This window comes from Ruditapes philippinarum, unplaced genomic scaffold (assembly GCF_026571515.1).
Source record: "Ruditapes philippinarum isolate M1 unplaced genomic scaffold, ASM2657151v2 ctg24787_1_1_1_1, whole genome shotgun sequence".
Classification (NCBI taxonomy): domain Eukaryota; kingdom Metazoa; phylum Mollusca; class Bivalvia; order Venerida; family Veneridae; genus Ruditapes; species Ruditapes philippinarum.
Window position 1 is genome coordinate 1 of NW_026856969.1, and position 9005 is coordinate 9005.

Consider the following 9005-nt stretch of genomic DNA (forward strand, 5'->3'; position numbering starts at 1 on the left):
GATTCGAACCCACAACAGAGAGGGGCAAGAGTTTTGATGTAAACGGCCACGGTCATCCCTTTGAAATGTCTTTTGTTAAAGTGGCATTGTCCTTATTAATAGTACTCAAGTTAATAGACAACAAGTTGAGTGGAATTGGCTGTTAATTTAAAAAGATTGACTAGTATAATAGTTATTGAAGATAACTTCTATTGAAAATTGTTAAGGACAAAGAAACTGCCTAACATATGAAAATACTGTCTCACACTTTTTATCAATTCAACAGTAAAAATACATACCAATAGATTTTTTTAGAATTGGCTGTGAGTAACATTGGTTAATATTTCTAAATTACATTGAAAGCAATTATGGCAAAATATGATTCATGTTATTTTAACTTTACACCCACCATTTACATTTGGATGGGAATTAGGTCACTTAATGATAATATAAGTTACGTAATTCATTGAAATGCTTTTAAAATATTGCTAATTCTGCATTTAAATGAATTTCCATATATGTGTGATAGATCTATTATGATCATTTCTTTTGCAAAAACTGCATGATGCAATTTACTTTTCCTTTACAGATAAATGGAGACACATATGAAAATGTGAACAAAGAATTGAAAAAAACAGAGGCCAGAAATCTAAGTCCTGTCTATAAACTTTTATGTAATTGTAAGTAAAGCATTACATACTTCTGCATATGGTCAGTTTGTATTCTGATTCTTAATTATCAAATATGGCAGTGTTTATCAAGGATTCGAAAAACAGGGGGGATTTTATCGAAAAGTGAGAATTTATTACATTTGTTGATCTTTTTCCTTCTCTCTCTATGTAAAATTTTCCCCCTGCCTCTGAAAAAATAGGGGGGAATTCTAAAAAATAAGGGTGATTCCCCCCCCTCCTAGAATAGACACTGATATGGATGTTTTTTTTCTCCTTTACTTTATAATATTGGATACCATGAATTTGATTATTAATTTGCTTGCTAATTTTAACCTGCTTAAAGTAAAGGACATAATGACAGTTTAAAATTTCAATGACACTATATGTCTTTTTATCTGCTCAGTCAAATGTATTTCGTATCTTATGAATTTATATTTCAGTTATTTTGGAGCTACAAAAACAGATTTCAATCAATTTACTTGTATAATATGGAATATGATTTCATTACCACAAATTTGCTTTCTTCTTACAGATAAAAAAGAAGGCATGATTAACTATATGAGTTAAGGTCATTTATGACTTGTAGTCAGTGTCAACTGGTGAACTTGAAGAAACGCTCCATGGGATTGTTATGTCCAGTTATGAAGACAGTTCAAATTTATAGCCACTTTTTTATATTTATATCTTTATCTTAATTTGAAGATAATCTATACTTATGCCCTTCGCCATGTTATGGCAGGGTCATATAGTGTTTTCAGTTTCTGCAATATAACTTTTTTATTAGCTCACCTGAGGACAATGTCCTCAAGGTGAGCTTTTGTGATGGCCCATTGTCTGTCCTCCATCGTCCATGTGTGCATGTGTCAACAATTTCTTTAAATTACTTCTCCTAAACCACATGGCCAAATTTGTTGAAATTTTGCGGGTATGTTTCTTGCATGAAGCTCTACCAAAGTTGTTCAAAGAATTAAATTCATTATTTTACAAAAATCTTCTCGTAAAAAAACGAAAGTGCTAGAGCTTAGATATTTGGCATGAAACATCTTCAAGTGAATGTCTACCATAAATAAATGAATAGAATAAAAATTGGCCCTGCCCCAGGGTCATTGATTTTCCTTATATGTATAAAGTAAAAACTTAAAGTATCTTCTTGTGAAAATTTATAATAGGTAGAGCTTATACAAAAAAATAAATTAAATTTTATATGATATACATGCGATTATATTTGCTTTACAGGGATTCTTATTTTATTTACAAAAAATATTTAAAGGAACTATGCTCATTTGCAATTGGTTAGACACAGTTATACAGTATATATGTTAAGACACAATGGTATATAGACAGATAGATGGTATTTAAATTTTAACTTTCTATGATACTGTTAAGAGACTCCCTGTCATATGTGACTTTTTTCTGAAGGCCCCTAGGAAAGTCATATATGACAGTCTTGACTGTATTTAGCATGAAATATCTTCCAGTGGATGTCTACCAAGTTTTTAAATGCCCTAGGGTCAAAATTGGCAGTGCCCCAGGCATTCCTAATATGTATATAGTAAAAACTTATAAAATCTTCTTGTGAAAATAAAAAAAAAAGATAAAGCTTAGATATTTGGCATGAAACATCTGCTAGTGGATGTCTACCAAGTTTTCAAATAATTGCCCTAGGATCAAAATTGGCCTGGGGCCAGGGGTCATTGATTTTCTTAATATATGTAGAGTAAAAACTAAAAAAATAATATCATTGTTTGTTCAAATAAAAGCCCTAGGGTCAAAATTGACCCTGCCCCAGGGATTATGATTTTCCTTACATATTCATGTATATAGTAAAAACTTAAAAAAAACTTTCTTGTGAAAATCCCTAAGATCCAAAACTGAGATATTTGGCATGAAACGTGTTCTAGTGTATGTCTACAATGTTTGTTGAAATAAAACCCCTAGGGTCAAAATTGGCTCCGCCCCAGGGGATCAAGGTCGACAGTTCATTCCCTAGCCAGGTCAAATGTTTGTTTTTTTCCCCTTTCTTTTTCTGTCATCTTTTTATTAGCTCACCTCTCATTTAGTGACAGGCTGAACTGTTTAATAAAATGGCTGCCAGAGTTAAAATTATAAAACAACAACATCTTAATTCTTAACCACTGGTTAAGTTTTGAAATAATTTTACACAAAAATTTCCTTGATGACAGTGTGCAAACTGTTTTCAAATTTAGCTGTCCGTTGTTTCCAATTGTGCAAATTTTCAAATTTGACCGTTTGACCTATTTCTCAGGTGAGCTATCCATGGCCCTCTGGGTCCTCTTGTTATAACAATTAATGTTATGTGATAAATATTTTAACATGTGATTTGTTTTTAAACCAGATGTGGCACATGATTAACATTATAGTAGGAAAAGTTTTTTTATCAAGTGATGTAATGTAATTATATTTTTAAAAGTAATTATTTATAACAAATGATGTTAATATTTTAAAAAGAAAATTTCTCATGTGATAAATAGCTAAACAAGTGGCAATAAAGATGTTAAGTGAGATGTTGATAAATAGGGGATAATGTAAAAATGTAGTTAGTCATGTAAGAACTGGTTTGTTTACTAGCATGCTTTAGATGTTTTAAATAAAAGAAATTTTTGTAATTTTAAATAATTCGGGATTTCTTTTAGCTCACTTGCCACTATGTGACATTTTAATATGGTACCACACAAATTGAATGCACAGAACTAAGATATATTTGGCATGGAGCATTTCCTATTGAACCTCTGAAAAAATTATATTATTAGTTATAAAGATCGTTGACAGGTTATATCATAACTTATATGGCCCTATATAAACGGCTATTTGTAAATATAACCAGAGCCGTTAGGCGAGGGTTATATTGCAAACAGCCATTTATATATGGCCATATAACCTGTCAACAATCTTTATGACGAATTTATAATACAGCAAGCATTATTTTTAAAGAAAAAAAGTAGGATTTCTTGATGAATCGACAGCAGCCGTGTAAATAAAACTTAAACGACACGATTATCCAATGAAAAATGACGTTACAAACGTGCAGTATTATAAAGTTCTAATCTGATGAATAAGTAGGTCACAGGAGCTTTAAATTGATTTTAAAGGGTAGAAATTGACCCTGCTTTAGCATATTGTATAGAATGATACACCCATTTTGACCAAATTATTTACTTTTGATTTAAAAAATTTGGACCTATTATATCATTATCTTGGGTGAACTTCCAAAGCCATCATGTCCCTCTTGTTTTTATTGGTGACAGTTTAGTTTTTACTCTTGTATTTGGATATTGGAGTTATGTAATATAGTTATTCTTCTGAGGTTAGGTTATTTGTATTTAAAGAATTTTTTTTTCTCAATTGTTTTTAAGGTTATGAATAGTTAATTTATTATGTATGTATTAGTCTCCTGTAATTTTTACCTAGAAATTGGCTACTGCTATGCATTTTTATATAAAAATGAGCCGCACCATGACAAAACCAACATTTGCGTTTGCGACCAGCTTAGATCCAGACCAGCCTGCGCATCCGGACAGTCTGATGAGGATCCATGCTGTTCATTTTAAAAACCCTGTTACAAGTAGAGAAAGTGAAAGTGAACAGTGCGCAGACTGGTCTTGATGCATGCTGGTCAAAAACACACTATGTTGCTATTTTCATTGCGCGGCTCATATTTTTTATGCCACCGCAGCATCTGCGATGCGATGGCATATAGTGATTCACCTGTTTGTGTGTATGTATGTGCGAGGGCTCTTCAAAGAGTTTGTGGACTGCGGCTCTAATGTTCACATCTTTTAATTTGCGTACACAATTTTACAAGAGACAAATCTGGAAACATGTCCATAAGATATAGTGAAAAAAATCAATAAAATTTGTTTACAAATAACAATTCTGTGTAAATTACAAGTAACAAGGGGTACATGACCTGGCACATGGTAATGATAAAACCAAATGACATTTTGGACGTTGTAATTTCAATTAAAAATGTCACCAGCTTCTGAAAGTACATTTTTGAGTGTTCTATGTCTCCAAATGATGAAACCATTACAATTTTTCTGTTTGTTATGATGTAGTGTTAAAGAAAGCTGTCACCTTTTTAATCCATTCCTGTTTTCGTGTCCGGTCCATAACTTTGATATTTATCAAAGGAATTTGATATAACTTTGCACAAATGTTTATTATAATAAGAGGATGTGTCATGCGCAACAACCAGACCCCTACCTCCAGGGTCAAGGTAGCACTTGCTCATTCAAGGTCAACATTGTCTATTTGAGGGTATATGTCATGTCCGGTCCATAACTTTCTTATCTATGAAGGAATTTTGTAAATACTTGCCATAATTGTTCACAATAATCAGACAATGTGTCATGCGCAAAAAACGGTCACCTACCTCCAAGGTCAAGGTCACACTTGGAGGTCAAATACTTACATAGTCTGTTACAGGGTATATTTTGTGTCTGGTCCATAACTTTTTCATAGATCAAAGGATTTTGAAAATACTTCGCACAAATAGTCACTATAATTAGAGAATGTGTCATGCGCAACACCTGCATCCCTACCTCCAAGGTCAAGGTCACACTTAGAGGTAAAGAATTAACATAGTCTGTTAAAAGTGGATATTTTGTGTCGGATCTGGAACTTCTTCATAGTTCAAGGGATTTTGAAAATACTTTGCACAATTAGTCAATAATAAGACGTTATGTCATGCACAACACCTGCTCCCCTACCTCCAAGGTCAAGGTCACACTTACAGGTTAAAGCTTAACAGAGTCTGTTATATAGTATATTTTATGTCCCGTCCATAACTTCTTCATAGATCAAGGGATTTTGAAAATACATGGCACAAATAGTCACAATGATAAGATGATATGTCATGCATATCACCTGTGTCCCTACATCCAAGGTCGACCTTCAAACCACTTGCCCCTCACCGCTGTGGGTTCGAATCCCGACAGGGACTTTGGATTCTTTCATGTGAGGAAGCTATCCAGCTAGCTTACGGAACGTCGGTGGTTCTACTCAGGTGCCCATTCGTGCCTGAAATAATGCACGGAAGGGCACCTGAGGTCTTCCTCCACCAGTAAAGCTGGAACGTCGCGATATGACCTATACTGTGTCGATGTGACGTAAAACCCAAAACAAAACAAACAAACATCCAAGGTCAAGGTCACACTTGGAGGTCAAAGATTAACATAGTCTGTTATATGGTATCATATCAATATGGTATCCTTTGATCGATCAAAGGATTTTGAAAATACTTGGCACAAAATGTCTATAATAAGACGATATGTCAGGTGTAAAACATGAGTCCCTACCTCCAAGGTCACACTTGGAGGTCAAAGACATAGTCTGTTTTAGGGTATATTTTGTGTCCAATCTATAACTTCTTTATAGTTCAAGGTATTTTGTAAATACTTGGCACAAATAGTTACAATAATGTCATGTGCAACGCCTGCACCCCTTTCTCCAATGTCAAAGTCACACTTAGAGGTCAAAACTTAACATAGATTTTTAAATTCCATGTTTCATTTTATTTCTTTAATAAATTTATTGTTGCAGTTGCAGATCTAGCATTGATCATAATTTTGGACTGAAAGTCCTGAGATTCATACCTAAATCTTTTAAATAGCACAGTTTTATGCTTCATATGAAAGTTCCCTGAGGCGGGGGACGTTGGTAACTCTGTTATAAATTCTTGTATTTGTATAGTATAATTGTTGTTTACAACTCTCCATATCATGCTTTCTGTAATATGTTAAAGTTATGTTATGCTCTATGTTTGAAATTTGCTACACAGTCTCATTTTAAATTGTCCACTACCCAAGGGGGTTATTGATTTTTTTTTATATGTATAAAGTAAAACTTTTAAAAAATTATTTAAAAAAAAACTAACAGCTTGTGTTTAGATATTTAGCATGAAACATCTTCTAATGAGTATCTTCCAAATTTCTTCAAATAATTTGGGTCAAAATTGGCTTCTTTGACATCTTTTGGAACTGTTGTTTTTCCCTTAAAGCTACATGCCTCTAGATGAGCCAAAATATTTCAAGAAATTCAATCTTAAGAAAAATGTATTAAGATCTTGAGAAGAGAAAAAAGGTTCAATATTTAATTAATTATTAACATCTTATTTGCAATTAATGACCGATTTTGCAGTATCAATCACTATATTTCTAATGCATTACTAACACATTAAAAGGTATTTACTATTTATGTATATTTTGACCACTTTTTGGTAATTTACATGGGTTGTAAGTGCCATTTGAAATTTGTAAATTACTTTTATTGTTCACTTCACAATATTTTTCATTTAAATATATTTTCAAAATTTTCATGAAAATTAGCATGAATCTGGAGACATGCTGCTTTAACAATAGCAACCACTAATGTTTTTACTAATGTACTCTTTTAGATACAAATATGAACTTTGTGATATCAGTTTAAGATTTTATATCTGTTTTTGTTTATATTTTACAATATTACTTGTTCCTTGCCATTTGAAGTTTTATATTCAGGTGAGCTACTTCAGGGCCGTCACGGCCCTCTTGTTCCTTTTTGAGGTTGTGTCAATAAAATTCAGGTTAAAAAAAGAGACCTTCAAATTGTTAAGTATCCTACTAATTGATTGTCTCATCAGTTTTATGTTCAGAGTTTTTTCAGTTTTGTTGAGACAGATGATAGTAGGTCCGACACTTTTTATCATGCCCCCACAATGTGGGAGCATATAGCGTTGCACTTGTCCGTCCATCCGTCCGTACTTCTGTTCATCCGTCCGTCTGTCTGTACGTCCCGAAATCTTGTGAACGCAACTCCTCTTAAACAGGTTGGCAAATTTTTACTTAAACTTCCAGGGATGAACAACCTTAATGTGTAGATGGTAGTAAAGGAAGGAATTTTTGCTGCGACCAAATTTAACAGAATTATGGCCCTTTGTTGATTTTTTCACTATATACCATATAGAAATTTTGTGAACGCAACTCCTCTTAAACTTGTTGGCAGATTTTGCTTAAACTTCCTGGGATGAATAATTTATTGGAAAATGAATTAGGTATTTGAATTCTTAACAAAATCTTATTGAGAAGTGCAGTGTGTAATTGCCTTTCGTATATTAAAACAGTCTTACTACACTTATCTATATTATTTTTTGTGAGTTGATATTCATTTGTTGTAAACTTTTAGGCAACTGATTTCAGATTTTTAAACCATTTTTTTTGTTATAATTCACATTATGTTAAATATGTTATGTATATTCAATTACTGAATGAATAATAAATATATAAAAAAAAGCTTTTACACATTATTCTTAGTTTTTCTTTCCCCTACCCTAACTGTGGTGCAAATAATTGCTGTGTCATTTGATTTTATTAGAACTTCTATGCTTTATATGAAGCATATATTGACTAAACCACACTATGAAGTGACATGTTATCAGTGACAATCTCAGCCTTGAATTCTGCCTTAGTTTTGATCCAATCTTATGATATTTTGCATGTTTTACCTGTGGCCAATATTATGTTATTTGACAATTTTAAGCCAATCTCATGAGAGTATGCTTATATTAAAGGGACTCCACTGAGGTTTTTATGACATGATGGGAATGAAAATATTATTTCCAGATGAATGGACCATTTGAAGAAGGTTTAGACCAGTAATCTTTGTGCAAAATTTTAGATCATTCGCGCACTTCGTTTTTCGGAATAAATATTCAAATTGTAAAGAAATGAAGATGAATAACGCTTTTCACTCAAAACTGATAAAGAAAAGCATAAAAATACGATTTTCAATTTATTTCAAAGTATATTTCTTAACTATCTTTGCATATATTTCTGTTTAAAGTGCATTAGTTCATGTATGAAAGAAATTCAATTGTCTAGTTTTAGGCTTTTAAACCTCGGTGGAGTCGCTTTAACTGCGGCCATCTATGACCTACCTTACCTAATAAGCACTATAAAGTCACATTTGATAAGAAACAACCTCTGACTTGAACTGTGCCTCAGTTCCTATCCAATCTAATGACATTTTGCATGTTTTAGCTATGACCATATTATGACATGTGTTATTTGATCTAATCTATAGAGACGATGCACATACATGTATAAACTTCGGCCATCTATGACATTATTAACCAAATAAGCACTATAAAGTCACATTTCATTACTTACAACTTCTGACTTGAACTATGTCTTAGTTTCGATCCAATCAAATGATATTTAGCACATTTTTGCCGTGGCCATCTATGACATACGTTATTTTAAAATTTTGATCCAATCTGATGAGTGGGTGCATATTCTAACTGTGGCCATCTATGACCCACTTAACCAAATAAGCATTTTAAAGTCATATTCCATTAGT

At 32.6% G+C, this 9005-nt stretch overlaps 1 long non-coding RNA gene across 1 annotated transcript; it reads left to right on the forward strand.

Moving 5' to 3' along the window:
• Positions 1–15: 15 nt before the first annotated feature.
• On the forward strand, positions 16–7948 carry LOC132748315 (uncharacterized). Its single transcript, XR_009628237.1, has 2 exons — positions 16–659; positions 1183–7948. It is a non-coding gene; the product is annotated as an uncharacterized LOC132748315 (long non-coding RNA).
• The last annotated feature ends 1057 nt before the right edge of the window (positions 7949–9005 follow it).